The sequence below is a fragment of the Engystomops pustulosus genome, chromosome 3, assembly GCF_040894005.1.
Source record: "Engystomops pustulosus chromosome 3, aEngPut4.maternal, whole genome shotgun sequence".
Classification (NCBI taxonomy): domain Eukaryota; kingdom Metazoa; phylum Chordata; class Amphibia; order Anura; family Leptodactylidae; genus Engystomops; species Engystomops pustulosus.
This window is the reverse complement of record NC_092413.1, coordinates 229306676-229320240: the sequence shown is the minus strand read 5'-3', so window position 1 is coordinate 229320240 and position 13565 is coordinate 229306676.

Sequence of the window (13565 nt, the reverse complement as noted above, 5' to 3'; positions counted from 1 at the left end):
GAGATATCACTGTGTTATCTGTGGTGTTACATAGGACTGCAGGACACATCTACTACATGATCTGTACTCAGAGATATCACTGTGTTATCTGTGGTGTTACATAGGACTGCAGGACACATCTACTACATGATCTGTACTCAGAGATATCACTGTGTTATCTGTGGTGTTACATAGGACTGCAGGACACATCTACTACATGATCTGTACTCAGAGATATCACTGTGTTATCTGTGGTGTTACATAGGACTGCAGGACACATCTACTACATGATCTGTACTCAGAGATATCACTGTGTTATCTGTGGTGTTACATAGGACTGCAGAACACATCTACTACATGATCTGTAATCAGAGATATCACTGTGTTATCTGTGGTGTTACATAGGACTGCAGGTCACATGTACTACATGATCTGTACCCAGAGATATCACTGTGTTATCTGTGGTGTTACATAGGACTGCAGGACACATCTACTACATGACCTGTACTCAGAGATATCACTGTGTTCTCTGTGGTGTTACATAGGACTGCAGGACACATCTACTACATGATCTGTACTCAGAGAAATCACTGTGTTATCTGTGGTGTTACATAGGACTGCACGACACATCTACTACATGATCTGTACTCAGAGATGTCACTGTGTTATCTGTGGTGTTACATAGGACTGCAGGACACATCTACTACATGGTCTGTACTCAGAGAGATATCACTGTGTTATCTGTGGTGTTACATAGGACTGCAGGACACATCTACTACATGATCTGTACTCAGAGATATCACTGTGTTATCTGTGGTGTTACATAGGACTGCAGGTGACATCTACTACATGATCTGTACTCAGAGATATCACTGTGTAATCTGTGGTGTTACATAGGACTGCAGTATACATCTACTACATGATCTGTGTTATCTGTGCTGTTACATAGGACTGCAGGGCACATCTACTACATGATCTGTACTCAGAGATATCACTGTGTTATCTGTGGTGTTACATAGGACTGCAGGTCACATCTACTACATGATCTGTACTCAGAGATATCACTGTGTTATCTGTGGTGTTACATAGGACTGCAGGACACATCTACTACATGATCTGTACTCAGAGATATCACTGTGTTATCTGTGGTGTTACATGGGACTGCAGGACACATCTACTACATGATCTGCACTCAGATATCACTGTGTTATCTGTGGTATTACATAGGACTGCATAAAATCCAAAAGTGGGTATCAATCAACCCAAAGGCACCATAGCCAGGAGATTAAAATGTAACTTTTATTAGTAATATATTAATAGAGTGACAAACAAAAAAGGACAATGTCAAGACCTAAAAACACCGGAAAGCCACCAATGGAAAGTGATGGTTCAGCTAGAACTAGTCTTCCCGTGTAGCCAGACTGGCAACCGAATCTGGACAAATATATTGGTGCACCTGCAAAGTGGTGGTGGGAGATGTGCGTGTGCTGTGACTTTTGCTCCACAATAGTGCCAGGAGCACTGGACTGCAGGGATTAACAAACCCAAACCTTAAATTTGGTACTTGCCCCTGTACCTTGATAAACCTTCCATCCGTCTGGTACTTGACCGTGTACCTAGACTTCCTAGACTTCACCGTGTACCTAGACTAACCACCCAACCATCTGGTACTTGACCGTGTACCTAGACTAAGCACCCAACCGTCTGGTACTTGACCGTGTACCTAGACTAAGCACCCAACCGTCTGGTACTTGACCGTGTACCTAGACTAACCACCCAACCGTCCGGTACTTGACCGTGTACCTAGACTAACCACCCAACCGTCTGGTACTTGACCATGTACCTAGACTAACCACCCGACCGTCTGGTACTTGACCGTGTACCTAGACTAACCACCCAACCGTCTGGTACTTGACCGTGTACCTAGACTAACCACCCAACCGTCTGGTACTTGACCGTGTACCTAGACTAACCACCCAACCGTCCGGTACTTGACCGTGTACCTAGACTAACCACCCAACCGTCTGGTACTTGACCGTGTACCTAGACTAACCACCCATCCGTCTGGTACTTGACCGTGTACCTAGACTAACCACCCAACCGTCTGGTACTTGACCGTGTACCTAGACTAACCACCCATCCGTCTGGTACTTGACCGTGTACCTAGACTAACCACCCAACCGTCTGGTACTTGACCGTGTACCTAGACTAACCACCCATAAACAGACCGGGAAACTAAATGTTTGGGTAATGTGGGAAGGCCACAGCGTTTATTAACAACTAAGATAAATTATTAAATAACGTTATAAATTAAAACATTTCCCAACTTGCTAGGCCCGCTCGGCATCTTCAAAATCTTGAGAACCAACTTCGCCCGAAATGGCGGCTGCGGCCCTGCAGCCAGCATGTGGGCATCTTCCAGCGCCTTAGGGCCTGTGTAACTTCTGCCACGGAGCAGCCTCCTCCCTCCTACCACCGGCTGCGACCCCCCACACGGACCAAGGCCATGGACCTCTCAGCCAGCTCCTGCAGGCCAAGAAGGAAAATATTCACCTCAATGGAATTGAGATGGACCCCGTCGCATAATAAGAGATGGCGGTTATCCCCCGCAGATTCTCATGCCTAAACGCCACTCCTCCCAGGGACACCATGTATTTTTGATAATCAGGACTTTCTTTGCTCTCTTTCAAGCAGCTGTGAATAGGATACCTGACCCATTACCTACTCGAAGACATACCTGCTGTTAAATATTCCAGATTTACAATATTCTAATTAGAGTGTGAAAATGTACTAAAGAGTTGATCAAGTACAACATGGTCAATGAGACACAAATGTGATATGATTATAATATGTATAGAGAGTAAGTGTGTAATAATCATAAGTGTAATCAGGGGCATATATGTTCAACACTGGTTTTGTATGTACATTCTTGACATATCTCAAAGATAATGTTAGAACGCAACCCCCAACCACATCCTAGCACATGGCATTAGTTATCCTTTACCATATGAAGTTCTCTTTGTGTTAGCACCTATCACATCCACATCACACCACATTCACATGACAAGAGGTATCCTTTACCATATAATGGTCTCTGTGTTAGCTGGTCATAAAGGAATTCCTATGGATGTTACCATATATGGGTGAGAACAAGACTAATGGATGAAGTTTGGTTCATAATGCAAGTCTATGGGCGTTTAGTCTTTATAAGTGCAGCACGCCCAGGATTATCCTGGAAATTTGGAAAAATTCTCGATTTTCGGACTTCAAAATGTTCTACTTTATCCCATACATAGTCATAACCGCTAAAAAACGTAATAACTAACATTCCCTGAAAGTCTACTTTATGTGGACGTGATGTTTTACGCATACTCTTATCTTTGTAGGATGTTATGGCCCTTTGAACGTTACGTGCGATTTATCACATATACATAAAAAAACGCATAATCCTGCTATTGAGGGACCTGCTCAGGTTTCAAATCACTTTGAGAGACCTAAATAAAAAGTAAAACCCCATAAATTACCCCATTATAGAAACTACGCCCCTCAACGTACGTAAAACAACTTTTATGAAGTTTGTTAAGCCTTTAACTGTTTTACAGGGGTTAAAACAAAATCGGATACAATTTTGAAAGTACTTTTTTTTTTTTTTGGCTAGATGAATGTGTTTTTCAAAATGTACAAATTTTCAGTGGATAAAACACCAAAACGCCCCACAAAGTTTGATCCCCAATCTCTCCCGCGTATAACAAACCCCCATATGTGGTGGTAACCTGCTGTATGGGCACACGCCAGGGCATGGGGGGGGGGGAGCTGCGCCATTCACAGCAGATTATGCATTGTCACTTTTATTGGCCATACAATCTTATTTTTTTGGCAATTTTGACATATAAGGGCTTATTTTTGCAACATGAGATGCACATTACAAATACTTTATTTTAGTGGGTCATTAGCTTATTGATGAGGTTTTATTAACTCTTGAATGTATGGGTGAAAGAAAATTGACAATTTTGGTTTCCTTTCTTTTTGTATTTTTTGGGGGTCGTACACCGTACACTAAAAATACTATAATATTTATTCTATAGGTCACTTCCATTACGTTGATAGGGCTTATTTTTTACGTGTTGAGTTGCTCTTTTCAATTGATACCATTTTGGCGCTCAATTTTTTATTTTATTTTTTTTGATCACTTTTTAGAACATTTTTGTGAAGAGATTTTGTGAAAAATTTACCTTTGACGCGACAATACCAAATATGTGGGTTTTTTTTGTTTTTTTTTATTTATCAGTTTTACAGTAAGCCTGATCAAGCGATCCACTGATCGCTTGTTCAAGCTAATCTTCACCTCACACAGTGTAATACAGATGTATTACACTGTGTAATGTAACATGCTGCGCATGCTCAGTGTGTTAAAGCCGAGTCCTGCCAGAAGGCACGGACCCGGCTCCTGGTAGGAGGATCGCGCAGCCCCGGGCACTGGCAGTCCCGGGGCTGCGATCCCTAAATGTGTTACCCTGTCCTGCGTCCTACCCACATGTGTATCCTGACTGCCTTGTAATTGTGTGAGTAGTGATCTAATGGACGTGATGACCTCTGTGTTCTTGTGTGATGAGGTAATGGACGTGATGACCTCTGTGTTCTTGTGTGATGAGGTCATGGACGTGATGACCTCTGTGTTCTTGTGTGATGAGATAATGGACGTGATGACCTCTGTGTTCGTGTGTGAGGTGGTAATGTACGTGTTGACCTCTGTGTTCTTGTGTGAGGAGGTAATGGCCGACCAAGAGGGGAGGCCACTGAACTCACCGGATGAAGTCTTCGCTGGTGGAGCTGACGTGTCCTGATGAGAAGACTGTGCTTTGTCCTGTTCAGATGGTTGGTGATGTTCGGAAGCTGAAGTGATGCGTTGAGGTGGTTTCTTGATGATGTCATAACTGTGAGGTGGGGCTTGAGAGCCTTGGCTGCCATGACGGGATGACCTCTGGGACTGCGGTGGCTGTAGATGAGCTGAGGATCTGTTTTCGGATTCCTGGCGAGTTGTTGGATGCTCTGATGTCCGCCTGGAGCGCTTGGTCAGGCGGTGAGGGGAGTCTCTGCGGCGTTGTCGGTAGTCTCGGTGACGGATGCGGGCGTGTGAATGCGCCGCCTCGCGGCCACTGGAACCCGGTGACGATGGGCTGTTGTAGTGTCTGCGACGTCCTCGTGATGATGATGATGGCGGCTGCAGCCTGGTGAGAGGAGCTCAGAGCCAGTATCGGCAGCCCGCCTGCGGTATGGCCTCTGGGAGTCCACTCTGCTGTGATGTTGCGGCTTGTAGGACGGGGATCTGTGGCTCCTGTGTCTGTGGTGCACCGTGGGCATGGAGGTCTCTACCGCATCAAGGGTATGCAGAGAGGACTCGGGGGAATAGGAGGGGAGAAGGGAAGGGGAGCTGCCCAGGGATCCAGAGCTGTGGTGTTGGCTGGGCCGGAGGGCATGGTGGGGAGGGGGAGAGGGCTGGGCCACAGGCTGGTGATAGCGCTGCTGGTGGCTTTGTTGGTGGGGGGGGGTATATGACAGGGAGGGCCTGGGACTGGCTGGGGAGTAGGCCCGAGGCCTGAAGTGGGGCCTGGGGCTGGGTGAGGAGCAGGCCTGAGGCCTGGTATGGGGCCTGGGGCTGGCAGTTTAGTAGGCCTGAGGCCTAGTGTGGGGCCTGGGGCTGCATGGGGAGCAGGCCTGAGGCTGCCTGACATGTGGGACCGGTGCCTGATGCGGTGCCCTGGGCTTGTGGGGGAATAGGCCTGAGGCCCAGAGTAAGGCCCAGGGCTGTATGCAGAATAGGCCTGAAGCCTGCCGCGCCGAGGAGAGTGCTGGGGGAGGTAGGCGGCGTTGAGAAGAGGAGAGCCTGGGGCTGCCGGTGGGATGAGGGAGAGCCATGAGGAGATGGGTGCGGAGGGGAAAGGCCTGAGTCCCCTGCTGGCTGCCGGGTGGGCCGGGCCGCAGCGCTGCATGCTGCTCCCAGCTGAAAACCACGCCAGAGCTGAGGTGAGCGCAGGGGGGCGGGGGTGGGCGCGGGCTAGCAGGCAGGAGATTGCGGCCTGCTTAGATGGCGCTGGAGGCACGGGCCGCAGCGCTGGATGCCTACACCGGCTGGGGGACACGCCGGAGCGGAGGTGAGCGCGGGGGGGGGTAGGCGGGGGTAATCGGGGGAGGCGCGGGCTAGGGAGCGCTGGGAATCACAGGCCGCAGCACTGGTAGCTGGCACCGGCTAGGTGCCTAGCAGGAGCGGTGGAGAGTGGGGGGGGGGGGGGCGGTGACAGGCAGGGGGATGCGGCCTGCTGGGTGAATGCAGGGAGGTGTGGGGCGCAGCGCTTGGATGCCGGGTAGGGGAGCGCGCAGGAGGCAAACACTTACCCTTTGAGGCCTCCTTCCGATCCGTCCCCCGACGATCCGCTGCACTGGCTGCAGCATGGGTCCCACGTGGTCTGGACGACGCCATCTTTTTCTGGCCCGGGCCGCACTTCCTGGTTGGTGCAGGCGATCCAGGGCTCAAACGGACAGGGGGCCTGATCTTCTGGATGGGCCTTCCTCTATCTTCTGCCAGCTGCTCCTCAGGCACTGCACTGGAGACGCTGCGAGCACGTGGAGGAGGTGAGGAGCACTGGGTGGGTGGTGGTGACAGGGTGGCGGGCCGCCGGGCGGGGGTGGTGGCTGTACCCTCCAGGCTGGAAGCCACTGCAGGAGGATTCGGTCCTAGGAGATGGGTGTCCTCTTCAGGGACGTCCGCTTCTTGAACCGACCCCGCAGCAGGGCGCTGCAGGAGGGTATCCAGCCAGGCTGAACCCTGCATGGCCACTTGCTGGATTACTTGTTCTTCCAGGGAAGCCATGCTGGGTATTTGCAGAGGGGTCTCTGACTTCTCGCCTCTTCGGTCCAGGGGACAGAAGGAAAGAGCCCCCCCCACATGCTCTCGGACTTTATAAAACCACCGGGCGGGTCCTTACCCGCCCCCCAAACACCGCCTCCGGTGATCTCACACGGGAGGAGTAAAGGGGCACCAGCCCCACCAGCCCCACCAGCCTACCAGAAGGCTTGAAACCACCCCCTACAGTCCTCAGCCCCTTCGCTATTTGCTTTGGGGCTTGTTAAAAATGCTGGTCATATCCTATCCCTGAAGTAACAGGGTGACTCTCATTCAAATGACCCAGGAGGTTGTAGGTGTTATGTGTCAATTAATAAACGCATGAACAATCCTGCACAGGGCCAGGTACAGTGGTCTGGATGACATGCACAGGTAAGGTGGCCTTGAAAACACGTCTTCAATTGAAGTGTTGACCCAGAGGGACAGTAGGTGGCTACAGTGGTTTGATATAACCTGCATCAACACTAGAGATGAGCGAGCATACTCGTCCGAGCATTAGCGTACTCGCAACTGCTCGCTGCTCGGACGAGTATTTCGCCAGCTCGAGAAGATGGCATATTCCGCCGTTTTGTTTTTTGGTGGCCAGAAACTGAGCCAATTACAAGCCAGGAGACTCTGCACTCCACCCAGCATGACGTGGTACTCTTACACGTCCAGGGCCGGATTACAGACCATCTTGCCCCCCCAGGGGGCCCCCACCAGATCGCGTCCCCCGGTCCCTGACTTCTCAGCCGCCGTCTCCCTTAGTCGTCGGCTCGACCCCGGCACAGGTGACCACCTCCCCGCATATCCTCCTGCATGGCGTCCCCGCCCACCTGTCCACCCCCCGGCACAAGTTACCGCCTCCCCGCCATTCAGCTGCATGGCCGAGCCGTCCGCCCCCTGCCCACCCATCCCGCTGCTTTGCCAGGCATCCTCCGCATCCCCCCACCGACAAGCAGCTCCCCCACGGAACAAGCAGTCATCCACCGCATCCCGCCGCTGGCGCCAAACCCCCCCCCCCCGGAACAGGCAGCCATCTTCCGCATCCCCCCCGCCCCCCTCCTACCCGCTGGAACATTCAGCCATCCTCCGCTCCGTGCCCCTTCTACGCAGGAACATTCAGCCGTCCTCCGCTCAATACCTCCCACCCCCTGAACAAGCAGCCATCCTCCGCATCCCCCCGCCGACAAGCAAGGAACAAGCAGTCATCCTCCGCATCCCCCCGCCCACAAGCAACCTCCCCCCCCCGGAACAAGCAGTCATCCTCCGCATCCCGCCGCTGGCACCCCCCCTTAGGAACAAGCAGTCATCCTCCACATCCCGCCACCGGCATCCCCCCTCAGGAACAAGCAGTCATCCTCTGCATACCCCCGCTGGCACCAAGACCCCCCCCCCCCCCCGGAACAAGCAGTCATCCTCCGCATCCCACCGCCGATAGCGCCGCCAACCCCGTGGAACATGCAGTTGACCTCCATCCAATCCCCCCCCCTGTGGGAGCAAGAAGCCGTCCTCTGTTCCCCCCCAAACAAGTAGTCATTCTCCACAAGGCCCCCGATGCCAGAACTACCCACCACTCCCCCGCTGGAACAAGCAGCCGTCCTCCGCTCCCCCTCCCCGGCCTAACAAACGACCACCCCCTCGTCTGAAGAAGCAACCGACCGACACCCCCCCCCCCCGAACACCCTGCTGATGGGACAGCCGATCACCCTAAAAGGGTAAGTATACATTACATATGTATTTATCTGTGTGTATATATGATGTATATTGTGTGTATATATGTATATACTGTCTATATATTTATATACTGTGTATATATGATTCTACTGTGTATATAAAGGGTATATTTGTATATACTGTGTATATGTCTATATACTGTGTATACACTCACTGACCACTTTATTAGGTACACCATGCAAGTAACGGGTTGGACCCCCTTTTGCCTTCAGAACTGCCCCAATTCTTCGTGGCATAGATACAACAAGGTGCTGGAAGCTCCTCAGAGATTTTGGTCCATATTGACATGATGGCATCACACAGTTCCCGCAGATTTGTCGGCTGCACATCCATGATGCGAATCTCCCATTCCACCACATCCCAAAGATGCTCTATTGGATTGAGATCTGGTGACTGTGGAGGCCATTTGAGTCCAGTGACCTCATTGTCATGTTCAAGAAACCAGTCTGAGATGATTCCAGCTTTATGACATGGCGCATTATCCTGCTGAAAGTAGCCATCAGATGTTACAGGGTACATTGTGCTCATAAAGGGATGGACATGCTCAGCAACAATACTCAGGTAGGCTGTGGCGTTGTACCAAGGGGCCCAAAGAGTGCCAAGAAAATATTCCCCACACCATGACACCACCACCACCAGCCTGAGCCGCTGATACAAGGCAGGATGGATCCATGCTTTCATGTTGTTGACGCCAAATTCTGACCCTACCATCTGAATGTCGCAGCAGAAATCGAGACTCATCAGACCAGGCAACGTTTTTCCAATCTTCTACTGTCCAATTTCGATGAGCTTGTGCAAATTGTAGCCTCAGTTTCCTGTCCTTAGCTGAAAGGAGTGGCACCCGGTGTGGTCTTCTGCTGCTGTAGCCCATCTGCCTCAAAGTTCGACGTACTGTGCGTTCAGAGATGCTCTTCTGCCTACCTTGGTTGTAACGGGTGGCGATTTGAGTCACTGTTGCCTTTCTATCAGTTCGAACCAGTCTGCCCATTCTCCTCTGACCTCTGGCATCAACAAGGCATTTCCGCCCACAGAACTGCCGCTCACTGGATGTTTTTTCTTTTTCGGACCATTCTCTGTAAATCCTAGAGATGGTTGTGCGTGAAAATCCCAGTAGATCAGCAGTTTCTGAAATACTCAGACCAGCCCTTCTGGCACTAACAACCATGCCACGTTCAGAGGCCACAAATCACCTTTCTTCCCCATACTGATGCTCGGTTTGAACTGCAGGAGATTGTCTTGACCATGTCTACATGCCTAAATGCACTGAGTTGCCGCCATGTGATTGGCTGATTAGAAATTAAGTGTTAACGAGCAGTTGGACAGGTGTACCTAATAAAGTGGCCAGTGAGTATATATATATATATATATATATATATATATATATATGTATGCCGTATGTGTGATGTGTATATATACTGTATGTATGTATATACTTTATGAGTTTGTGTATTAGTGTATAAATGTTTATGGATACATAAAAGTGTGTGTATACTTGTATGTATATGGTGCAAGCATACGATAATAAAGGTGTGTATATATCAGTGTATAAATGTGTGTAATTGTATAAACTGCGGGACTGCATGTCTGGTTGCGGGCTGAGGTGTATGGTAAATGGGACTGCATATCTGGTAGGGGTGAAGGTAGATACAAATATGTGTTACTGGGGGTGAAGGGGCTGTGTATAGCTGTGTTACTGGAGGTGAGGAGGCTGTGGATAGCTGTATTACTGGGGGTGAGGCGGCTGGGTGTAGCTGTGTTACTGGGGGTGAGGCGGCTGTGGATAGCTGTGTTACTGGGGGTGAGGTGGCTGTATGTAGCTGTGTTACTGGGGGTGAGGCGGCTGCATGTAGCAGTGTTACTGGGGGTGAGGCGGCTGTATGTAGCTGTGTTACTGGGGGTGAGGCGGCTGTGTGTAGTTGTGTTACTCGGGGCGAGGCGGCTGTATGTAGCTGTGTTACTGGGGGCGAGGCAGCTGTATGCAGCTGTGTTACTGGGGACGAGGCGGCTGTATGTAGCTGTGTTACTGGGGGTGAGGCGGCTGTGTGTAGCTGTGTTACTGGGGGTGAGGCGGCTGCATGTAGCGGTGTTACTGGGGGTGAGGCGGCTGTATGTAGCTGTGTTACTGGGGGTGAGGCGGCTCTGTGTAGTTGTGTTACTCGGGGCGAGGCGGCTGTATGTAGCTGTGTTACTGGGGGCGAGGCGGCTGTATGCAGCTGTGTTACTGGGGACGAGGCAGCAGTATGTAGCTGTGTTGCTAGGGATGAGGCGGCTGTATGTAGCTATGTTACTGGGGGTGAGGCGGCTGTATGTAGCTGTGTTACTGGGGGCGAGGCAGCTGTATGTAGCGGTGTTACTGGGGACGAGGCGGCTGTATGTAGCTGTGTTACTGGGGGTGAGGCGGCTGTATGTAGCTGTGTTACTGGGGGTGAGGCGGCCGTGTGTAGCTGCGTTACTGGTGGGCAAAGTGGCTGTATGTAGCTGTGTTACTGGGGGTGAGGTGGCTGTATGTAGCTGTGTTACTGGGGACGAGGCAGCTGTATGTAGCAGTGTTACTGGGGATGAGGCGGCTGTATGTAGCTGTGTTACTGGGGGCGAGGTGGCTGTATGTAGCTGTGTTACTGGGGATGAGGCAGCTGTGTGTAGCTATGTTGCTGGGGATGAGGTGGCTGTATGTAGCTGTGTCGATGGGGGCGAGGCGGCTGTATGGAGCTGTGTTACTGGGGATGAGCCGGCTGTATGTAGCTGTGTTACTGGGGATGAGGTGACTGTATGTAACTGTGTTACTGGGGGCGAGGCAGCTGTATGTAGCTGTGTTACTGGGGGCGAGGCGGCTGTATGTAGCTGTGTTACTGGGGGCGAAGCAGCTGTATGTAGCTGTGTTACTAGGGGTGAGGCGGCTGTATGTAGCGGTGTTACTGGGGGTGAGGGGGCTGAATGTAGCGGTGTTACTGGGGGTGAGGCGGCTGTATGTAGCTGTGTTACTGGGGGTGAGGCGGCTGTATGTAGCGGTGTTACTGGGGTGAGGCGGCTGTATGTAGCTGTGTTACTGGGGTGAGGCGGCTGTATGTAGCTGTGTTACTGGGGGCGAGGTGGCTGTATGTAGCTGTGTTACTGGGGATGAGGCAGCTGTGTGTAGCTATGTTGCTGGGGATGAGGTGGCTGTATGTAGCTGTGTTGATGGGGGCGAGGCGGCTGTATGTAGCTGTGTTACTGGGGATGAGACGGCTGTATGTAGCTGTGTTACTGGGGATGAGGTGACTGTATGTAGCTGTGTTACTGGGGACGAGGCGGCTGTATGAGGCTGTGTTACTGGGGGTGAGGGGGCTGTATGTAGCTATGTTACTGGGGTTGAGGCGGCTGTATGTAGCGGTGTTACTGGGGACGAGGCGGCTGTATGTAGCTGTGTTACTGGGGACGAGGCGGCTGTATGTAGCTGTGTTACTGGGGGTGAGGCGGCTGTGTGTAGCTGCGTTACTGGTGGGCAAAGTGGCTGTGTGTAGCTGTGTTACTGGGGGTGAGGTGGCTGTATGTAGCTGTGTTACTGGGGACGAGGCAGCTGTATGTAGCAGTGTTACTGGGGAAGAGGCGGCTGTATGTAGCTGTGTTACTGGGGGCGAGGTGGCTGTATGTAGCTGTGTTACTGGGGATGAGGCAGCTGTGTGTAGCTATGTTGCTGGGGATGAGGTGGCTGTATGTAGCTGTGTTGATGGGGGCGAGGCGGCTGTATGTAGCTGTGTTACTGGGGATGAGCCAGCTGTATGTAGCTGTGTTACTGGGGGCGAGGCGGCTGTATGTAGCTGTGTTACTGGGGGCGAAGCAGCTGTATGTAGCTGTGTTACTAGGGGTGAGGCGGCTGTATGTAGCGGTGTTACTGGGGGTGAGGGGGCTGAATGTAGCGGTTTTACTGGGGGTGAGTGGGCTGTATGTAGCTGTGTTACTGGGGGTGAGGCGGCTGTATGTAGCTGTGTTACTGGGGGCGAAGCAGCTGTATGTAGCTGTGTTACTAGGGGTGAGGCGGCTGTATGTAGCGGTGTTACTGGGGGTGAGGGGGCTGAATGTAGCGGTGTTACTGGGGGTGAGGCGGCTGTATGTAGCTGTGTTACTGGGGGTGAGGCGGCTGTATGTAGCGGTGTTACTGGGGTGAGGCGGCTGTATGTAGCTGTGTTACTGGGGTGAGGCGGCTGTATGTAGCTGTGTTACTGGGGGCGAGGTGGCTGTATGTAGCTGTGTTACTGGGGATGAGGCAGCTGTGTGTAGCTATGTTGCTGGGGATGAGGTGGCTGTATGTAGCTGTGTTGATGGGGGCGAGGCGGCTGTATGTAGCTGTGTTACTGGGGATGAGACGGCTGTATGTAGCTGTGTTACTGGGGATGAGGTGACTGTATGTAGCTGTGTTACTGGGGACGAGGCGGCTGTATGAGGCTGTGTTACTGGGGGTGAGGGGGCTGTATGTAGCTATGTTACTGGGGTTGAGGCGGCTGTATGTAGCGGTGTTACTGGGGACGAGGCGGCTGTATGTAGCTGTGTTACTGGGGACGAGGCGGCTGTATGTAGCTGTGTTACTGGGGGTGAGGCGGCTGTGTGTAGCTGCGTTACTGGTGGGCAAAGTGGCTGTGTGTAGCTGTGTTACTGGGGGTGAGGTGGCTGTATGTAGCTGTGTTACTGGGGACGAGGCAGCTGTATGTAGCAGTGTTACTGGGGAAGAGGCGGCTGTATGTAGCTGTGTTACTGGGGGCGAGGTGGCTGTATGTAGCTGTGTTACTGGGGATGAGGCAGCTGTGTGTAGCTATGTTGCTGGGGATGAGGTGGCTGTATGTAGCTGTGTTGATGGGGGCGAGGCGGCTGTATGTAGCTGTGTTACTGGGGATGAGCCAGCTGTATGTAGCTGTGTTACTGGGGGCGAGGCGGCTGTATGTAGCTGTGTTACTGGGGGCGAAGCAGCTGTATGTAGCTGTGTTACTAGGGGTGA